General features: G+C 31.2%; 1 long non-coding RNA gene across 1 annotated transcript; it reads right to left on the minus strand.

Annotated features, from left to right (window-relative positions):
- Window positions 1-8,745: 8,745 nt before the first annotated feature.
- On the minus strand, window positions 8,746-14,393 carry LOC102659542 (uncharacterized). The gene is made up of 3 exons (XR_001383802.3): window positions 14,323-14,393; window positions 13,463-13,510; window positions 8,746-9,055 (listed from the first exon to the last, which is right to left on the minus strand). It is a non-coding gene; the product is annotated as an uncharacterized lncRNA (long non-coding RNA).
- Window positions 14,394-23,199: the final 8,806 nt, after the last annotated feature.

Below are 23,199 nucleotides of genomic sequence, written 5' to 3' on the forward strand. Positions count from 1 at the left end.
TGAATTCGTTGAATTTGAGATTTTAGATTCTGTGATTGATTTATATACAAGATGTTTTGAGCTAAAACGGTATTTCGCGCCAAAAAAAAGAGTGGTTGATAACTGTCTCAACTACCTCCACGTCAGCTTGTAATGAAAAGGATTGAGGAAGGAAAGAATATTATATAGGTGGTGTATGAGGATGGACGGTGGTGATTCGTTTTCCCTGAGGAAAAAGTAGGGAAAATTATGGAGAAATATCTCTGATCGGGGACCAGCTAAGTAAGCTGTTAAGTTTTGTCTTTCATATGATTCTACTCTTATCAAAATTGGGCTATGTTTATTTGAATCAGGGCAGAATGGAATGTTGGAAAATATTGTACTTACTTTCATTAATTTGGAATTTTCTATAGAGTAGAAAGTATAAAAAAGAAGTGTAATTTTTTTGGGTATAGATGAAAAATGTTAATAGGAAAAAGCTTGTGTGGTTTTAAATTGACATCTGTAATTAATACTATTATATAGCAAATGCAATATCAAGTTTTTGGAATATTTTATCCTTATAATTCCAATTACATTTACAATAGTCATTTATTTGCAAATTTTCGAGCATACTCTTAGTCGTTACCTTAACCAAAGAAAATAATGTTGAAGACAGGATTTGAAGTAAAGTCGTGATAAGCTGATCATTCATGAAGGTATAGATGGATCACTTCCTTTGTTTTAGGAGAGCTAATGCTTGATGGATAATTTAGTTTGTCATTGATTAACATTTCACAACCGAATGAAATGATTTTATGTCTTAGTCAAATCTATTATCTATTATCTATATATAAAAGAAAACCACCAATATAATTACAAAATTGGACATATTATTAACATTTGGCACAAATAGGGGCAAAATGGTAATTTTCTTAAATACGTTTTCTAAATTTTTATGGGTTTTCTAGCACAGTACACCACCGACAGCTATGAGGTCACTTGGCCGAGCTAGGAATCTTGGCAACTATGGATGTTGAACAACATTATACCTCCATTTTTAGTTAGCTTGCTTCTACTATACGTTTCTCTCTTTCTTTCTTTTTTCCTTCTCTCCACATATAGCAAACCCAAACCCAACTCCTTGTCTCCATTTTTGTCTCTCCCTTTCATCATTTTCTCCTTCTTTCCTCATTCTTTCCTTCCTTCTCCTTCTCCCTTCTCTAGATTGTATTATGTTGTGTCCAAGCGTTTAATATATTGTATTGAATATCTTAATTTGTTAGTCCTATCTCATATACCGTCAAGTTTACCCCCATTAGTATTGAACCTATGAGGTCACACACAAACGAGTGTTCTAATCTCTGATAAAGAAATTATTTTAATATTTGATGATTAATTAAATTAGAGAATTTAATATGATCAAATGATTAATTAATTTCAAAAGGTGGAATATTATTATATGTTTGCTAGCACTGAAAATATAAATAATATGAAAGATTTGGTGAAATAAGAGAAACAAACATGTATGATTTTGTATTTGGAATTTGGGTTGAAAAGGCGGCTAGATACAAGTTTGACTTGGTCAATTATTATTTCAATTTTAATTGCTAAATGATTAGCAATAAAAAGTAACAAGAAATAATATAGCTTAAAAAAATGATACTATCAATAACGATTTTGATTAGATCAGAAATTTGGTATCCTCAGCGTGCTATAGATAGAGCCTTGGGCTGCACGTTGAAATTATCCCAATATCACTTCTCTATTCTTATTTTTCCACTTGTCAAAGTTGTTGACAAATAGAGATCAATCTCAGTGTGGATACACATAGAGTCTTCACACTATTGAAGAATTTTTATGCTTCAAGAGCTCATCAATAGGTACATTTTTAATATGTCATCTGTTTATAATATAATTTAAATACAAAATAGATCATTTTATTCCGCAATGTGTGTTTTTTAACACCCTTTTTCCTACACTCGGTCCTTGGTAGGCGCTTCTTTTCAGAAATTGGTAGAATCAAATTTAATTTTAGAATCACATCATATTTATTGGAAGATAAAGTTAACGAACCAAGGACCATAAAGTCTCACATTGAGTAGAAGTGGAAAAGTTGAACACTGTATAAGTGAGGAGAAGATCCATAAACCTGAGCCTTGAAGTTTTTGGTTAAAGTGTGATGTCAAGTTTCTTTATGTAGACACTTTATAGATGAACCCATTTATAATCTTATAAACTCCAAATCTTAGTCCTATTGTTGCTTTGAATGGTGAGGTGCCTAACAAAATTTGGTTTGGCAAGAATGTGAAGTATGATCATTTAAGAGTTTTTGGTTATAAGGCTTTTGTGCATGTTCCAAAGGATGAGAGATCCAAGTTGGATGCAAAGTCAAGGCAGTGTATCTTCATTAGTTATGGTGAGAATGAATTTGGTTACAGGTTCTATGATCCTCTTGAGAAGAAGCTTGTTAAAAGTTGTGATGTGAAATTCATGGAAGACCAAACCATTGAAGACATTGATAAGGTGAAATCTACACCCAAGGAAGACAATGGTGTGGCTGATTTTGAACCAGCTGAACCGCCTATTCATGGTGATGCTACCGAACCACCTCAAGTTCAACTCATGAGGTCCAACATGGAGAGACAACTTTCTAGGAGGTATTCTACTAATGAGTATGTGATCCTAACAGATAATGGAGAACCTAAGTGCTTTAAAGAGGCCATGGAAAGTGAAGAAAAGAGAAAGTAGCCAAATGCAATGAAGGATGAGATTAAATCCTTACATGATAATCACACTTTTGATTTAGTGAAGTTACCTAAGGGTAAGAGGGCCTTGGATAACAGGTGGATCTATAGGGTGAAGCATGAGAGTAACTCTACATCCTCGAGGTACAAAGCCAGATTAGTGGTGAAGGGCTATAGTCCAAGGAAGGGTGTTGATATGATGACTAAGGCATTACTAAGAAGGAAGTTTGAAGCTTGTTGTGAGATTATCGGTTTGGCAGTCACCTCCACATAGTTGTGAGGGGAGATTTGTTGGGTTTTTTGGACTCCCTTCTTATGTAGAGTAAAAGCCCAATGAGAATACCCATTTTGTCTCATTTATTTAAGTGGAGAGAGGTCAGATTAGGGTGAGAGAGAAAGAGAGACTCGTTTGTGAGGGAAAAGTAGTTACAAAACATTGAGAGAGAAAAAAAAAAGGAGAGAAAAAATCATTGTGATTTTCACACACCCACCAGAGAACGTTTTTTAGATTGCTAACACTGAGCAACAGATCGTACAAGAAGTAATTATTGTCCAATAATTTATGAAAATATTTAATACACATTAATACAAGACTCACACTACTAAGCAATAGACTCATACGACAAAGAAGCAACTAGTGTTCAATCATTATTTTTTACAAGGTTTCAACACATTGAACCTCCTAACAGTGAACATAGATTATTAATTTTTTGACAGTGACCTAGCCAAGACTATAACATAATCAGTAACATTTGTCATTTCTTGCAAACGATTCCCAAGCCATAAGAAAACTTGGAGCAATCAAGGGTGCCCATTAATTTTGCACTTACTTTAGTGGGCTCATTCTTATGTAAGTTTTGTTGTGAAAAGACACAAGAAGCACAATTTGGAGAAAGCAAAGAGGTGGTCTTGTGTTTGTCCTCTCCTCTAACAACAAGCATTGCCACACCAGGCTTTGTTGGGTTCTCAAAATCATCCCTATAAGTCCTCCCAAGGACACCATCAACCTTAGGGGACAAGCCAAAGAACTTGAATTGAACCTATAAGTGAGCAAAGCAATCATCATTAGGCACTTGGTAGTTGTGAATTGTATCATCTTCTTTGGTGACTTGCACCACATTCAACAAGATTTGAGCAACATCCTCTACTGTGATTATGACACTGTTCTTGGCAGCTACTCTCTCCACATTCACATCCTAGTCAAGATTGTTCAACGTTGTGCGAGTCTTGTATTATTGTGTGTTTAACATTTCAATAAATAAAAATTGAAGCTTTGGATTTTAAAAGAAATCCTTGTGTATAAAAATTGATTTTTCAATCAAGATTCTAAGGATTGGTTGCATGAACAGGACCATATCCATATGCATCAGACTCCACGTATAAAAGTTAAACCATAATCATTATATAAAAATCAGAGTGTAGAATTGATAAAAAAAAAATATGATACATAAAATTCAACTTTTTTTGGGATAATGTTTGTTCCACAATCCTTCCATCCTACATTATTGATGCGTTCCATTTAGTCTCTAATCTATTAGCATTATTACATCATAAGATTTTTTTTATCTACAGTGTCCCGCTAAAATTCTCCCCATATGCACGTTATCATTTTCAAATTTTTACATTATTTATCATGCTCCGCTCACAGAACAACCTTCCCCCCTCCCCATTGTATGATAAATGATAAGTCTTAGTGGTATTAGCTGTCACTCAATGTACGCAAGAAACACACACTTCATTTTCTATTATATACTTGGTTTAAAAAGAATCGTTAATAAGTATTTTCTGAAAGTAAACTACACTTAATTTTATCATTTTTCTTCTGAGTTTGAGTGTATGACACTCGTGTTTGTCTTGTGGGCTTCAAGTATACCCCCTCTTCTAACATTGGTTACAGCTGGAGTTAGCTTTAAGAGTATTCATCCTTTAAGGTAATAATGTTAATATTGCAGTTCCTCCTTGCCTTGACATTTCATAAATTATTGTAATTGATTTGAATACTATAGAAAGCCTTTAAATATTTCTAACTGCCCTTTTTTTGTTATTCAAAGAATCGAATGGGAGCATAACTGCACTCCTTAATTACGACCTTCTTTTCCTGTGTGGTTTACTTGAGGCCTATTATTTGCTTGTACTTGGGTTAAAGAAAATCTGATGCATTTTTTGTTGTTCTTTTTTTCTCTTTATTAATTCTATACAGCCAAGTAATTAAGGCCGTTCACATATGATGTCAAATATAATTTCAGACAACCAGAATGAGAACTAAGATGCGTTTAAATTAATGAATTTATTTCTATGACAGGCACTATAAGTTGGCTTTCAGCATTATCTGGTGATTTTATTTATTTTTTTTACTGTCCTAAGTCAAGTCATCATGTTAACCATCATTTTCCCTTCTTTTTCTTTATGATATAGACTTCTAATGATTTTAATTATGTTTAGCAACATATTTTAGTTATAAAGTTTGTTTGACTATTTAGTATAAATAAGTTATTTTTAGTAATTTCTAATATTTTTTTAAATATATTATTTGAAGTAGCATTTTTTAAAACACTAGCTTCTATCTTCTAACTTTTTATATTTTTTTTCATTTTTATCCTTAATATATTTATTCAATTTCCTAGGTATCCTTTTTAAATAAATCATGATTTTATTATTTTTCTATCATTTTATACTTTTTAACCACTTCAAAAACTAATTTTACCGAATACTTATAATTTAATAAGCTAGCTTGTCAGTTTCTAGGTACTAGAATTCAACTTTCATCTACCGGCTAGCTTTCATCTATGAGCTAGCTTTATAGCTTTCAACTAGTTTTATTGAACATAACTTTTATTTATTTTGAATAAGACTTCTATTGAATTGGTCTTCACTCTTCATTCATTAGGCAAATGTTGATATTTTTTATTTTTGCTTAAATGTAACTTTGTTCCTTCTATTTTATTCAATTCACAATTTTGATCCCTTCATTTTCAAATTGAGACATTTAGTCCTCTTATTTTAAAAAATCTGCAATTTTGGTTCCCCTATTGCAAAATGCAAACATTTGATCCCCATATTTTAGAAAACCCACAATTTTGGCTCAGCATTTTAGAAAATCTACAATTTTAACTTATTCTTTAATTTTGCTTTTGTTTTATTTCTTTTATTTCTTATTTTGTAATTAATTAATGTTAGACTAAAATTTTTAACTTGTGATAATGTTACAAACTACAAAATGAGAAATAGATCATTAACAAAATACGAAAAAATAAAATCAAATTATACCTGGAGTCGTTGTCACGAAAGAGCTGTCTTGTTTTGATTTTTTCAAGCTCTCACTCTCTCTCTATGTAGACACTGTATAATCAAAATTAAAAGAGGTGAATTCAGAGACCAAATACATGTGTTGTATATAGGTATTCTACCATCTTAAATATATTTAGTAGTCATTATCACTCATTAGTGGTCATTAACACCCATTAGTAGTCATTCAATATTTGGTCTCACAATTTCAAAATCGATGGAGCATTTTATTTTCCAAAATGTACATACCAACTTATTACAATTAAATCATTCTTTATGATGCCTTAAATGAATATGTTAGGTTTAGAGTTCAATTGGACTAAAAAAAAGAAATAAAACATAGACAAAATTAAAAATTTAACCAAAATTACAATTTTTTTGAAATAAGAAAATTAAAATCATGTATTTTTTAAAATAAAAAGACTAAAATTACAAATCAAACAAAATAGAAAGATGATAATTACATTCAATTTTTTTTTTCATGCAAATGTGTGGTACATAAAGTGGCTGCACTACTCGACATAAGGTAAAGATTTTCTTGGCCTTTTTTCGTTTATGAGCTTTATTGGCACAAGAAGGTTGGCTTTTGTATTAATCATAATATACTTAAGTGACATGCATAATATATTGAACTTAATTGAATAAGATTTCATGCACCTGGTCGAAATATTAAATAAGATTTTTTTTATATTTAAATATTTAAAAATAGACATATAATTTCATTAAAAAAATATTTTATTTCACTAGACCAATAACAATTTTAATAATTTTGAAAAAAAATATATCGCATTTTTTATTTAATTTACTCTTATGTTATCTCCTATTATTTAATTTATATTTCTTAAAAAAAATTACATACACATAAATATCTATATATAAAGTATATATAAAGTAGCAAAGGAGGAAGTTTGTCTCTCTTAATCCTCCTCCCTACAAAAGTTAGTAAACTTGCAATTTAGTTTAAAATAGATTATATTATATTTTTTAAACTCATTCATAATTCTGTTGAATTTCATCAATTCCGGATAAACTTACATGTAACTTATCTTATTTTAAAAATTTAATTTATTTATATATTTTTAAAATATTAATTATATTTATGATTTAATTTATTTTTATATTTAGTCCCACAAAGAAAATTCTTTGATTCCATCATTGTTATCTATTATTTATAAAATATCATTTTATACTAAAGATTACATATATTTTATTCTTTATTCATATACTAATTTTAATTTAGTTTCTTTTATAATTTTAATTTTTGTGTGTTTTATCTTGTTAAAAAGATAAATACTTTGAGTCTATTATCATATATCAATTACATGTTGATATGAAAAATTAAAAATTCATTCAATATGAATTTATGTCTGCAACATGTTAAGAAAACTAACTAAAAAAGTAAATTCACATAAAAAAGAAACATAAAATAAAATAACAACTTCAATTTATTTATAAAAATAATATACAATAATATAAAAAATTATTATAAGAATATAACTTCTTTAAAAAAATTGATCCCTTTTAACTTTGGATCTAGTGCCGTCGAACCTGATTACTCAGGGCTGGCCCTGAATATAACTTATCTTTGAAGGTCCAAATAAATAGACTTTAAAGTTTCTTAGCTTCCATGCAAGTTCCAAAACAGCTTTTATCAGAGTTGTTCGTTAAGTCATGATAAACAATCATACTTTATGCTAAACTTATTCTTATGCTTTATGTCAATTAAAAAAATACACTGATCCATTATCTGCTTCTTACCCTTAGTGAAATTAAAAATTGTAGGTGCCCAAGAGGAAGTCATTGAAGTCAAGACATTGTATCAAGTCAAATCAAGTGAAATAGCATTTGAGAAAAGAAAATGTCTTCCTCTCGTTTGATGGTTATGTGTGTATAAGTGTGAAAAAGTTTGAACATTATATTTTAATTATGTTCCACTAATATAATTTACACAAACACTACTATAAAAAGATGTTTCTACATCGATTCTACGACATATTTAAAGACGGTTAAAAATCATCTTTGTAGCTAACATTGTAGAAAGTCAAAAACTTTCTACGACGGTTCATAAAAAATGGCCTTAGAAAAGTTACACATTGTAAGACAATTATCAGGAAAATAATCGTTTTAAAATATAATTTTTTTAAAAAAATTAAAATAAATTTAGGATTCTAAGAAGATTTTTCAAAAATTCGTCTTAGAATACCTACAATCTAAGACGGTTTTCTCGATTTTTTAGAAAACCGTCTTAGAATTTTTTTTAACAAAAAAAAATAATTTTAGGATTCTAAGACAATTTTCCAAAAATCGCCTTAGAATGTAGATATTCTAAGACGATTGTTTCAAATAACCGTCTTAGAATGCTTTTTTAAAAAAGATTAAAAGATCTAGACAACATATTCAATTTCTCTTATAAATTATTTTATAAAACAATTTATTTTATAAACCATAATTAATTCATTATAAAAAAAATTATAATTAAGATATAGATATAAAACAACACAAACTAATAGAACTTAATTTCAATAACAGAGAACTAAATTATGCTTGTATAAAATGCACATGATGACTAAAACTTGCAAATATAACCTTGGGTGCATACAATGGTTTTATATAAAATAGACACGCTCGATTGATTTGTTCCTTTCTAGTTAATAGAAACTGAAATTGATATGGAATTCTAGTCAACTCAGCAGTAGGTAACATAGTTATTAGGAAAATGAAAAAATTGAGACAGAAGAAAATAAAAGAGAATGACTTAAATATACTAACATGAGATCGTTTTCCTTTCTTTTCTTCATTCAGTAGTTCTATAATAGGAAAATAGGTAGCTTTCTTGCAAAGATCAAATAGATCTAAACTAGTGTAACCCTCACACAAGCCAGCTATATGACCAAAGTCTATGTTGTCTTCAACCCTCTCACCCTTTAAGACAACTTTCAATATTTCAATCCTCTCCCTTTGGTCTGGAACTCCAATTTCAAAGGCTTGAGGAAGATGCTGAAGTATTGCTTCATCAAGTTCTGAAGGACGATAAGTTGCTGCAAGGACCATAACTTGAGCATTCTCTACACAAACACACACACAATAAGTCGCCCCAATCAACAAATCTAGTCAAATATAAATACATTGAAAACATTATGTTACCAGCCAAATCTCTATCAAAATTGTCATTATCTTATTTGCAACTTATTTTGAATATTTATGCAACAAAATAAAATAATATGATATCTAGTTTAAACTTATGATCTGTTGTAAATCCATCCCACAAAGCCATGAATTCAGTTTTCATGTTTAACAAAGCCTCGTGATCTGTTGTGCGATACTGACCCAAAAAATTGTCTACTTCATCAATGAATATGATGGCAAGCTGAAGCTTATAAGCCAAGCTAAATACAGCAGCAAATGCAGAGCAATAGAATATTAATAGTAGAATAAAAAAAACCACACTTCAAACAAAGAAAAAGAACATAAAACATAATTAAGCACATTCAAAATTAGATACAAATTTACATCATATAATTACATAGGCAGGGTTTGGAAAATGAAAGGATAGTTACATATACAGGGGTTGCCTATCACTAATCACTATCCACTCCTCAAGGGAAAGAGAATGCAAGGACAGAAAATTCACCCACATATTCTTCATAAGACACAATAGCCTTACTTACCTCTGTGACACCCTCTACCCCTCACATATATACTAACAAAGGAATAAAAATTCAAATATTAATTAAAATTATTTTTAAAACATTTTTAAATACAAGCCTTTCAAAGGGGTAAAAGACTCACATTCACTTTCTTTTACATCATATTCAAACTTGTCCAAATAAATAATAAAGTCATCTCGGCTCAAACAAGGCCGTCTAAGCTTCATACAATTAATATAGAACCTATATCCTAATGTCACATCCTATCAGAGCGTTGTGTTCCCGTGTCCCCTAGCATGAGGTTCTTCATAGTCATCCACTTATTCATCTGTTCCCCCGAACACAAAGTTCAAGATCATCACAGGATCCAAACACAAACAGCAAACCGGGAGTGAGTTATGACATTCCTAACTACTAGAGAGAAACAAGACAACATATAGTAGTCAAATACAATTTACTTAGCATATCTCACATTATTTCATCACTTTGTCATTCAAAATTTACTTTTCAATCATCAATCACACCTTTCAATCATCAATCACAATATACAAGAATCACACACTCTGATCAAGACATAATAACACATCAATTTCATAATAAATAATTAGCAAGCGTATGCAATAGTTATGCTAAGACTCAAGCCTATATGCAATGTGGTATCATGTCAGTGAAAAACCTCGTCGGCGCCTAGGAGTACATGACAAGACAAACCACACACTAGCAAGTCAAGTCACTCTCACTAGGTAATATCATAGGGAGACCAGTTAGGGTCACAGTGTTTTGCGAGAATGCTCCAACCATATGGGATCAACATAGGCTTAAAGGAGCACTCAAACCGTGTGACCCCCAAGGCCTACACTCCGAAGAGTCCGTCAGGGCCTCTCCCTCCTGATTCAGGTCCAACCCAGAAAACATTTTAGCACACAGACTTTATTTATGAACTGTACAAAACACACAACTTCTCAATTATTCTCAAAATAATTTTAAATCGTCGCCCTTTAAGGGTCTTATCATTAACTTGTCGCCCTTAAAGGGACTTAACATTAACTCATCGCCCAAAAAGGGACTTAGCATCAACTCGTCGCCCTAAAAGCGACTTAGCATTAACTCGTCACCCTAAAAGGGACTTATCATTAACTCATCGCCCTTAATGGGACTTATGGTCGTGTGATTGTACAATTCATAATTTACAACTCAATGCACACAACATCTCAATCATGTGCATACTCAATTTATCACATACACTCGATCTCAATTACAATGGTATAATATCAAAATAGCATGTTATCACACCTCATGAATCATATTCACTTTACCTGTGAACTATGCAATACACACAACTACTCAATTATTTTCAAAATCATTTTAACTCATCGCGCTTGTGATTAAACTCGTCGGGTTCCCACAATGGATCTCATCACAATACTCGTCGCGCAAAACTCGTCGCTCTTAAAGGGTCTTACTGTTGTGTGATTGCACAATTCATAGCTCACAACACAATACACATCTCTAAATACATGTATTCCGTCATTCATCACATACTCACAATTTGAATCATCATTTCATATCTTCAATATGACAATTAATACAAAAGACTATCGCAACCTGGGGACTAAAACCCCTCAAATAATATTACACAATTATATCAAAATCATAAGTCAAAATATACCAATATCAAGAGTACAATTTATCAAGAAATACTCATCAGAACATCAATATTTTATTTATAATTATAAAGGAAAAATTGCAATTTAATAAACATCCCAAAATAAAATCTCAATTTAATCCTCTAAGGATCCCTACACATGTTCTCACTAATCCCCAATTGTGAATAACTCATCCCTTACCTCTAAGTGGACTCACGTGTCTTCCAACAGCGACAACGGCATCTCTAGCGATTTCCTGAGATTCCTTCAGTTTTCCCTCCGACTGCTTTGATGGAATTCCCAAACGTCAAAGAGACGGAGAAGGGATTGAAGCCTCCACTTGTACTGTCTTCATGAGATTCCTTTTTCTACCTCCACAAATATTATCTCTCAAATTCCAACGGTGAAAGTGTGTGCAATTGAATTTCGAACATCATATCCAAATTTTACTACAATCCAACGGTTAACAAATCCAGGATCGTAACTTTACCAAGACAGTTTTGGGTTTCTATGGGAAAATAAAAAACTACAATGCGAAGGGTTTTCCTCTAAGGTCAGACACGATTTTGAAATTCCCAACGGTGAGAATTCTTGTAATTGGGTTGCAAACCTGGTGCTTAAATTTCATGACGATCCAACGGTGAATGAGTCCGAGATCGTTGTTTTTCAGAGGCATGTTTGGTGGTCTGCGAGAAATGAGAAGTTGAGAAGGGAAAACGAATTTGAGAGGCGAAGGAGTCGGCTGAGGAATCAGTCTAAAAATTGACCTAGCATTTTTTTATTTATAGTTAGGGTATTCACGACTTATTATTTACTCTATTTATTTATTTTTATTATTTTATAAAAAAAGAAACTGTTATTCTCCATCAAATAAATAATAAAATACCCTTTTTATTTTCTCTCAAACCATTATTTTATTATAACTATTTTTCTTTATTTATTTAATTATAAAACATCATTATTCTCTAAAATTTTATTTACGAAAAAAAATGGGATGTTACAACCTCCAGCCAAATACCCTTCTTCATAGCTTCATAGTATGGATCATGAACTTAATCACATGATTTCTGCAACTTAATATGCCAACTTGTTTTATAGTTAGGGACAAAATTACTTCTCCACTTGTTCAACATAACTTTTTTTCAATCTGAATCCAGGTCCAGCATGATCTTAGACCTCATAATTTCTCTAAACAACTTTGTGAGCCACCCCTAATGCCTTTCTCTCCTAAAGCCTTCCATACCTTAACAAGTATATTATTCAGTTCAAATGCTTATGTTACATTACATAGCTAAATCTCAAGCCCATAAACTAGGACAATTGTGTTATATTCATTCACAAGACACTTTCCAATTTATATGGATTGCAAAGATAACTTTGCCGAACAGTATGTCTCATTGTTTAAAGACCATTCAATTTTATAGCAGAAAACATTAATACTAGTGTGGGACATGGGTAGAATACTGTATGCATACAATATTACAACAAATTCTGATAATTATAAGACATACACCGCAATATTTGTCAAAGAATTTAATAAACATACACACAAAAATCTAGAGAAATTAATACCCAAGTTTAAAATCAAAGTAGTTTTCAAGACCTTTGAAAATCAATCAGCCTCAAATACGCAATAGGATTTGTCAAAATGCAAAACAACAAAAAAGAAAATCATTATCATTTTAAGTTTTAACTAATTTAAGAGATAATCAGACCAATTCACTTGGTGGCCTGCAGCTGAGAAGATTACTTGTGATGATTTTACAATCATATATAATCAGACCAATTCACTTGGTGACCAAAATTTAATCAAATATGAATCTGGGTTAAGCATTAAGAAAATTTCTCTCACTATGAAGTTGCTACTCGTTCATGTTTGAGGCATAAGCATTTCAAATGATTTTATTTTTTAGAATAGACAATAACCACATTACAAGTTTACTTCAACCATGCACTATGTTAATTAGAGAATAATATCACTAGTGAAGAATTTCCCCGATTCTCAGACCTTCTTTATTTTCTTCCCCATAACATACTAGACTATCATATTAGCTACCTATAAAGGGAAAGAACTTTAGTATGATGGGTAATTTGCTTTGTCCACATACTTGCTTTAAGTGTTAATAGAAAAAAATACAAAGAAAAGAAGCAGCATGATTTTGGTACATCATATACTTACATGTATTACAAGTACATGGCACTTGACCTTCTTTATTTTATTGATGTGCTGCATGAGTTGAAATAAAAAATTACAATTAGACCAAATGAAACAATACATGAAACAAAATATTAGTTAATCCAAATAATGACATCTTAAAAAGTAAGTCTTCTTCAATCTTGCTAAATATTCCATGAAGAGGTTAAATTCAAGTAGAATAAATAGTTTAGCATTATTGTTTTAGTTGATTTCATATTTTGGTCAACATAAAAAAGAACCACTGCACATTTAAAAAAATTGCAGTCATTATTTTTCCTACATCCGTGACATGCTTCAGTTTTTATAAGTACATTATATCATATTGCCTATATATTAATATATTATTTAGTATCCTGTCCTTGTACTCGAGTGTAAGCTACATGTTTCTGTCCAGAACCACTATCAAGCATCTTATTGACATTTACTTCAAACATAATAATAATAATAATAATAATAATAATAATAATAATAATAATAATAATAATAATAATAAATGGGGTGTTTATGTGGAAAAGGAAAGATATAAAAAAATAAAAGAAAAAGAAAATAATATATATCCTCAAGAGAAGGCCTTAATGTGAAAATTGTGAATGATTTGACATATACCGTGTCTCCTCCACATTCTACAATTCCATTATCTAAATATTTGCGTATTCCTAGTTCATGAAATAAAGAGAAATATAGGAATAAAGAGAGGGAAGAAATATAGGATCAGTTCATCCTCCAGAGGGTCTACCAAATCATTATTAGCATAACAAAGTTTTTAAACGGATCAGTTCATGTTTATAAGTTGTACTAGAAAAAGCAATAACATAAGTCAATAAAGGAGACAAGAGATGCACCTTCCTCTGCAAGCATTGCTAGTCCATAATTTGTTGTGCTTCCAAAAATTTGTTGTCTATTTCAATCTGCCTGCATAAAAGTATGAGTAAGAGAAAATATTCAGTTTTTTGCAGTGCATTAGAAAAAATATGGCTTATATTTTATCAGGCTGCAAGCTTCATAAAAAAAAAAGGAAAATCGGCATGAAAACAACCATTAGGTTTCACTACTTTTAATAACAGCATATTTTATTGGGGGTGGGGCATTATCTCTAGGCAAATATTTGCTTATTCATAGAATAGTACAGTGGAAAAATATGATCCAAGGGCTTTGATGCATACTTCAGAAACCAGGAATATACTAAACAAAAATATATACACGTTTGCTTCTATATACTTTTCTGTTGTTACTTTGTCTAAAATGAATATCTTATCTTCCTTTTCTTTGTATGTACCTTATATCAAAATTTCTTCTTTTACCATTTCTAAGAAATCAAAATGTAAAAGATTTTTTTACTTTAGTAGAGACCCTCGCCAAGATGGTTCCAGGTAGAAGCTGTGGTTCAGGTATTAGCCTTAAGTCTGTGCAGAACATATTTCCCGTTACAACAAAGCGAAACTGCAAGACAAAAATCATATTCAAATATTAGCCTCCTATTTGAGGAAATGTACATGAAATTGAAGGTGCAAGTTTTGATAGGCTCAAATATTTAATCATTTGATGTCAAAAACTACAAAGACAATAAAAAAATCAACCTAAAAAAAATAAAAAGATCAATGTACACCATCCACCCAAGATCTTGTTGCAGCTTATAGTAATAAGGGGCAAATTAGTAGTTACGTAGAAATGTCTTCTCACTCTTATCTATAATCTATTGAGTTTTGATAAAGAATTTTTAAGCTCACAATATAAACACTAAGAAACATTTGCCAATGCAAAGAATGCACTCAATAAAAGGGAAATGAATTAGAAGAAAAGGGAGAGATTATCTACACATAAAGGATAGGCAAGAATGTTAGGATCACTTTTATGGTTACACTCAACCCCTTCTTCCAACCTAAATCACCAATAGTAAACAAAGAAATTTAGTCAGATTCGTTGATAGTGAGTGAGTTTAACATGCATGCCATTGTCAAATATTTAACACAAGGGACACAAAGACTATTGAGAAAATCTATTTCTAGGTTAAGGAAATAAAATAGCAGAGGAAATCTATGTGTGGTAACAAGTTCAAGGGAGCGAGCTTTGAAACACTGGAACTGCATAACCTGTATATTGAGGGAGAAAGGAACATATTTTGTCCAGAAAATTCCAACTCCTTTGAGACAAAAGCGTCCCTCAAGCAAGCAATGCTTCCATGTCATCTTTGAGAAACATTTACCAAAAGAAAAAGTAAGAAGCGAGGGATGGATAACAGGATGCAACGGCAGTGGCAGCAACTATAGGGTTTGCGGAGAAGAAGGCCTTGGTGTAGGGTTAGCCACTTCAACTGTTCACAGCCACTTAAGCTAACGATTGCATGTTGCCTCCCTCCGCAGTGAAGTGGTGTTACAAAAAGGCCTTCCCCTTGCTTCGCTCTCTAAAAATCCCCATTTCCCAGAAAAACCCTAGCACCCGCAACACCGCGATGAAGAAGTTGAGGCGACAAGAAGGAATGCGAGAATGAGAGAGAGAGGGGCCTAGTACGCTATCGATAAAAGAGAAAGAGAAAACCATAAATTAATTTAAAATAGTAACCATTTAAGATGGTTTTTCGAAGATCATCCTTGTTTTCAAGCATTCCAATGCGGTTTTGCAAAAACCGTTTTTAAAATATTAATAATATTTACAAAATTGTCATTGTTATACAAATAAAGACGGTTTTTTTACGACCGACGTAAATACTGTGTCGTAAAATATAGTGTTTTTAGTAGTGAAAATAGATGATAGAACATTTAGATTATGATATGTATTGTTTCCAAAATAATGCTTAAGATCATTGTTTTAATAGCTTTATTATTTTTATTTTTTTCCTTAATATTAGAATGATTATGTTTCTCTACTGATATTTAGGAGGTGAGACTACGCTTAACTGTGTCCCATTTATTTTTTTAATCAAACATGAGGATATCATGTTATTGAAGCATTCATTTTATGTCACCGGTATTTGTAATTTCATATATCACATTAGAAATAGGAGTAGAATGAAAATAAATGACTATTGTGGATATCCATATTTTAAGACCTTACATTTAAATGATAAGGTGTGAACTTATATATGACTATAGTCAAACAAGAAAGAGAGTTGTAATTTGACAATGTGACAGTCTATTGCATGTATTTTAAAAATGTTGAAAGACATATCTTTTATAAACTGTGTAGTGATAATGTTACAATAAGATGACAAAATTTTTGAAAGATATAAACAATGTAATTAATTATTTTGAGTGAAATTACAATATATTAATTAGAGGGAATTAAAAATGTAATTTCATTTTGTATTATGCTATTTTTCTATATTTTAAAAATAATGACAAAGGATCCGAGCATAGCCCGGGTAGGAGACTAGTTAGGAAACATTTTAGTTAGGATTGTTTGTATTGGTTGTTTAGGTCTTTGTTTTTTTTCATTGCATTACATTTTATTCTTTTTGTTGAACTTGTTACATCATGGGTGTTTTCATGTGTACATGAGTCATGTTGACTTGACCTTGGGTGCTAAATGAAAATTTTCTAGTCCATGTTCGACTTCCCTGATTAGACAAGGCCATCAAGGACCTTTTTGGAAGGAAAAGAGAGTTATTTGTTGTTGCCTCCATCAGGCATGAGCGTGCCAAGTCCCTTATTTCTTGATTAGACTGTTGACACATTTGGCACGGGTGTGTCATTTAGCTAACGACTTATTTTCTTATTTTGTGTGTTTTAGTGTTGTTGGGCCTAAACAATTTTTAGCTCATGACTTTAAATAGCTTAGAAAAACTTTGTAGAAGGGTTCCGGTTTTGAGTATTAATAGCTTAGGAAAGCTTTGAATTCTCTTGGCTTTTCTCTTCTCCAAGCATAATTCTTTCTTTCTCTTTTATGTTTTCTATGGGATTGTTCATGACTATGTGTGAGTAGTCCTTTTTGTTCTAGGATTAGGGCATAGCCCTTGACAATTTTATATGTTAATTTAATTTCTTTGAGGTTTTCTTTAATTTTGTCTTCTAGCTCTTTTCTTATTGTAGTATATACATGTAAGATGCTTGATCACCATTTTGCATGATTTTAGATGCTTAAGGATGAACTAAAAGGTGAACAAACGCGTTAGAACCATATAAGGAGAACTTAATTTTTAATTCACACCAGTAGAATTAATTGTTGGACAAGTAGCCTTAATAACTTAAGAGGAGGGGGTGAATTAAGTTTTAAAAATTTTCCTACTAACAAATTTTAGTCCCCTTTTAAATTATATATGATAGACTCAGAATGTTGAAGAAGAAGAAGCAATTAATTTAATAATGTTTTTTAAATGCTCAAGACAATTAAACTGCAATATAATAACCGAGATAAGGAAAAAGAAAAATGCAAACTTGTTTTATCCTAGTTAGATCACTTCCTGTGCCTACGTCCACTCCTCAAGCAACCCACTTGAGATTTTCCACTAACTTTGTAAACTCTACAAATTCTGAACACATCGTGGGATCCGTCTCCCTTGTGTTCAAGATTCTCACAAGTCAAGAGACAAGCAATCTCTTGATCACAACAATGTTTAGAATATACAGAAGAATTTCTCTCTTTTAGAGATGATAATACAAGTTGAAAATCTTAGAAGAATATTCAATTGATTTGCAAGTGTTTGGCCAATAGTTGTTTAGAGAACATTTGATAATAAAGTTCTCTTTTTAAAATCTCTCTCTTACTTTTCAAATTTAGACACACATGTATATATGTCCATTGTACCTTTTCAAAATGGTTTGAAGAGATGTGTTTTTTCAAAAAGCTTTTATGAAGTTTTCTCACTAGTAATCGATTACAAAATTTTGGTAATCGATTATAGTTATATTTTTTAATAGTCATGACTTTTCAAAGATTTTTTGAAATCTTTTCACTGGCAATCGATTACAAGATTCTGGTAATCGATTACACTTATCAAAATTCAAACAGTTTTGTGTCGTTAGTCAAAAATATCTTCACAAACTCTCTCGTAATCGATTACACAATCTGGTAATCGATTACCAATTCAAAAATATCATTTTGAACTGATTTAGTCTTTTTAAACAGAGTGTTTGATACTAAAGATGTTGAGGCCAAACTAAAGCAATCAAATTGAGATTCTTTAAACAAACTTACTAAGTTCTTATCTTAGATTTACTTGATCTTGTTCGATTGACCTTGAATTAATCTTGAAGCAATCTCTGTTTGCTTAACCTTGAATGTTTCTTGAAGCAATCTTGTTTGATTATACTTTGGCATCATCAAAACATGTATTCATACATTTACATTCTCCCCCTTTTTTATGATGACAACCATTATCAAGTAAATTCTTTTTGGCATCATCAAAGAGTCCTTCATTCATATAATCATATTTTGATTTTGGCACCCAATTTTTCTTGGGTCCTTGAATGTGTTTTTACTAAGGATCCTTTTGGAACCCATACCATTTTTTCAATGCTACTATCATTCTTTCTTATATAACATGTTGATGCACTATGACCTTTCTTACCATAATAAAAGCATGTTAACAAGGGAGAACTAGTCTTTTGAGTGGAGGCAAAGAAATTTTTATACATCTTTTGTTGATTTTTAGGATTATATCCTAATTCAGCTTTATCAAAAACATATCTTTTTTTTGCCTAATATAATATCTAAATTATTTTTACCAAGAGTAAATTTAGCAAGATCAATTTTTAAATCTACAATTTCTTCTTTAAATTTATCACAACATTCACATGAATAAGATGCTTTATTGTTTTCTTATATTAAGCATTTTGTAGAAGATTGATTTTTATCTACTAATTTTGATGTTTTAACTTCAGATTTAAGATCTTCTAACTCTATATTTAATTTTGAATTTTCCTTTTCTAAACTTGAAATGGTTTTCTTAGAAAATGAAACTAATTTGGCAAGTTTGACAGATTCTTTATGCAAGTCATTGAATGCATCTTGGAGTTCATCAAATGAAATAGATAAGTCATAGTTAAAAGACGTTACCTCTTCTTCGCTTTCATAATTTTTGGCCATGAGACTAAGATTTATGATTTCATTTTCTGAATCACTTAACAAATCCATGTCATTATCTTCCCAAGTGATATATGCTTTCTTTTCTTTCTTATCTTTGAAATTTTTCTTGTCGGATTTTTCCATTCTTCTTTTAAACATAGGACAATCAAATCTCAAGTGTCCAGGTTGATCGCATCTATAGAATTTTGGAACTAAGGAGGAATTTTCTCCTTTCTTCTTTGGATTGAAGTTCGATCTCCTTTGATTTCCTTTGTTCCTCAAGAATTTATTGAATCTCTTTACAAAGAGACTAAAATCATCATATTCTTCTAAGTTCTTTTCATTTGAGTCTTCTTTGTCATTTTCCTCATGAATAGAAGAAAATGAGGCTTAGAGTGCAATTCCTTTCTTCTTTTTGTCATTCTCTTCATGTTGATAGAGTTTCATAAGTTCCATTTCATGTTCTTGAAGTTTCCCAAAGAGAGTGGCAAGAGACATGTTGGTGAGATCTCTTGATTCTGTAATTGTTGTTACTTTTGGTTGTGATTGCCTGCTTAAACATCTCAATACTTTGTTAATGAGATCTTCATTAGGAAATATTTTTTCTAATGATGCAAGATGATTAACTATATGTGTAAATCTCTTTTGCATGTCTTGTATGGTCTCATTTTGATTCATTCTAAACAGTTCATATTGCATGTCTCTTAACATCAGTTGTGCCTTCATGTGTGTAACTTGTAATGTATCTCACATTTATTTTGCACTTTTACAATTTGAAACTCTAAAATACTCATCCATTGTTGCTATCCTCAACCCAACATTTTGAAATTACTATAAAAATACAAGGTTACCCCTATCAGTTATCCCTACACACCTCCCTACTACCTCCCTCTTCCGTCTTCCTCCTTCCCTTTACCAATGCCACTTCCTTCTTCCTCTCCTTCTCTTTCTTCTTATTCACTCACGTCAAGTTTTTTTCTTTTCATTTTTGTAATGTTAAACAAAATCAAAATACCTTTGTGATAAAAAATACAACAGAATCACATTTTGGTTGTGTCTTTATAAGACCCACAATAGAAACACACTTTCGTTATAAAATGTGTAACATCACATTTTTCGTAAATAAATTAAAAAGGTTTTTATTTAAAAATAAATGTAGTTTTAGAAAAATGTTAAGATTTTTTATAATTAAATAAATAAGGAGAAATAATGTTATTAATTAAAATAATGGTTTAAAGGAAAAAAAATATATTTTATTTTTCATTTGATAGGAAATAAAATAGAGATTTTTTTTATAAAAAAAAATAGAGCATGAGAGTACCTAACTATAAATAGAGACATGTTAGGTCAATTTTTAGACTGACAATAGTCTCACGCTTTCTCTTCCTCTCAATTTTGTTTTCCCTTCTCGTTCTCCCAAAATCCTCTCTTTTTTCGGCATACACTCAAACTTGTCTCGGTAAAAGAGACACTAAAAGAAACTCAAATTAACTAAGAGAAAGGCTTAGAAGTCAAGATTACCTCGGAGAAGCTACAAAAGGAAGGATTAAAGGAATTTTTTCCACCGAACCCTTGAGGTGGATTCTGAGGATTTCGGTCTGATTAAAATGTTCCTCTTGGTGTGAGGGTTCGCCGACAAGCAAGGACGGCTTGTGGTGGCCACCGGGGGTCATGGGTGGTGGAGAAGAATGTGTTAGGGTTTGGGTGGGCGTTTGGAGAGGAGGAGAGTGAAAAAAATCATATTTTTCACATTGTAGAACATATTTATAATCTGCAAATCTCGCTGAGCGCAACTCCCCTTGCGCTAAGCGCGACAATTCTCGCTCAGCACAATTCCCTCTCGGATTGGAATTGGGCTTAGAGCGATTCTCGCGCTAAGTGAGAGATCAAAATTTTTTATTTTCCAAATCCCAACGGTCAAATGGTGGAGAATTGTCTTTGTAACCTCCAGAAAACATTTGAAGACAATCCAATGGTTAACGAATCCAGGATCACGATTTTACTAAAATAGGTTTAGTTAAAATTTGAAATCTCATAATTTCAACTTAACTCAACCAAACTCCACATAACTCAACATCCACATCAAGCAAATCACACATGAATTATTCATGCCATACCTCAACTCATTCAATTCAACCATATAGTCAAATAACACGATAAATACAATTAAACATCGATTTATAATTAACAATATTTCAGGGTGTTACAAATAGTTGTGGTTGTAGAGGCAGTTGATTCTTTTGGACATTTTTATTTATTATTATGTATTTAACTTTTTTTGTATGCACAAATTGTTTTTGTGTGGACTTATATTTTACAGGATATGTTGTTGCCAAATTACTTTTTTTTCTTTCTCTATCAACTACTTAAACAACACACACCTAGTAATGTATAAAAGAATGATCTCTCCATTAACAACAACAATGGGATACCACTTCTACAGACATTTCATAAAAAATAGCATAATAACACTTCTACGTAGATTTCATAAATAAAAAACTATTACTACATAGATTTATCTTCATTAGAGCTAGTTGAAATAACAAATATCACATTAGAAGAGAGGTTGAATGGTGTGTTAGACAAAATGTGATACTTCTTTTGTAAATAAGATGTTTAAATAAGATCTTTGATATGCGTCCAACAATTATGAAAACATAATTAAAGATATGTAGTTTGTAAGTGTCATTCAATCTAGTTTTCACAAGGGTTTTCCAATAGTAAACTTATGTATCCAAGTGTGCAGAAATATGCTCAAAAGAATATAAGTTAAATAACTAAGAGCAAGGTAAAAACACTTGGTTTATATTGGTTCACTCAATCTTGAGCTACGTCTAGTTCTTCTTTACAACCTGTAAAGGGTTCCATTAATCAATATGATTACAAACAAATATTTTGATCTATCACTCCTAGCTACGACGAGTATTCTCTAGGTCATTTCTGACACACCCTTAATTTTCCCCTGAGATTAAGAACACCAAAGTATTTTTTTTATCACTAAGTCACTCTTGACTTTCCAAACAATAGGTTGAGTGAATATAATATTCAAACCTCTCAAAGAGAGGATATACAATTAAGTTCAAATACAAAAGACAACTTTGAAAGTTCTGATTATTTGAGTGTCCAACACTTTTTGAGAAAGTCTCAAATTGAATCAATTCTCTTGTTTGTGTTGATATTTGAGGAAGGTTTGGCAGACATTAGAAAAACTATTTGTTGTGAGATTTGTGCTTTCCTCAAATAATTATGTTATCAACAACTTGTCTTTTATGTTACACGACAACTTGTTGAGGGGAGGGAGAGAAAGAAAGGGAACAAAGATACATTATTTTTTACAGCTCTCTTTTTCATTATTTGTACTCTTGATTATGTCACTAATGACATTCTTTTGCATCTTCCTTTATACACTTGAAATTCAAATGTTAGTGAAATATCACAATATACATTAAGAGGAGAAATTCAAATATTAGAATGTTCCTCTTAGAGAATCATCCCCGAGATGCTTTTACGTGTGGGAAAAACAATTTGGACATTAACCAACTGAATATAAATCATTGTGTAAGTTAGTTATGTCATTTTGGACTCATAAGAGCAAAGAACTCATATTACTAGTTTTCACAAACCATTGGATGTTTGTTTAATAACAAAGGGTTGAACGCTAAGTAAGATAACTAATAAAACAAGTTCCTTTTTTGTTACACATTGGAGGATAACTTGCA

This window comes from Glycine max, chromosome 12 (genome assembly GCF_000004515.6).
Source record: "Glycine max cultivar Williams 82 chromosome 12, Glycine_max_v4.0, whole genome shotgun sequence".
Lineage (NCBI taxonomy): Eukaryota > Viridiplantae > Streptophyta > Magnoliopsida > Fabales > Fabaceae > Glycine > Glycine max.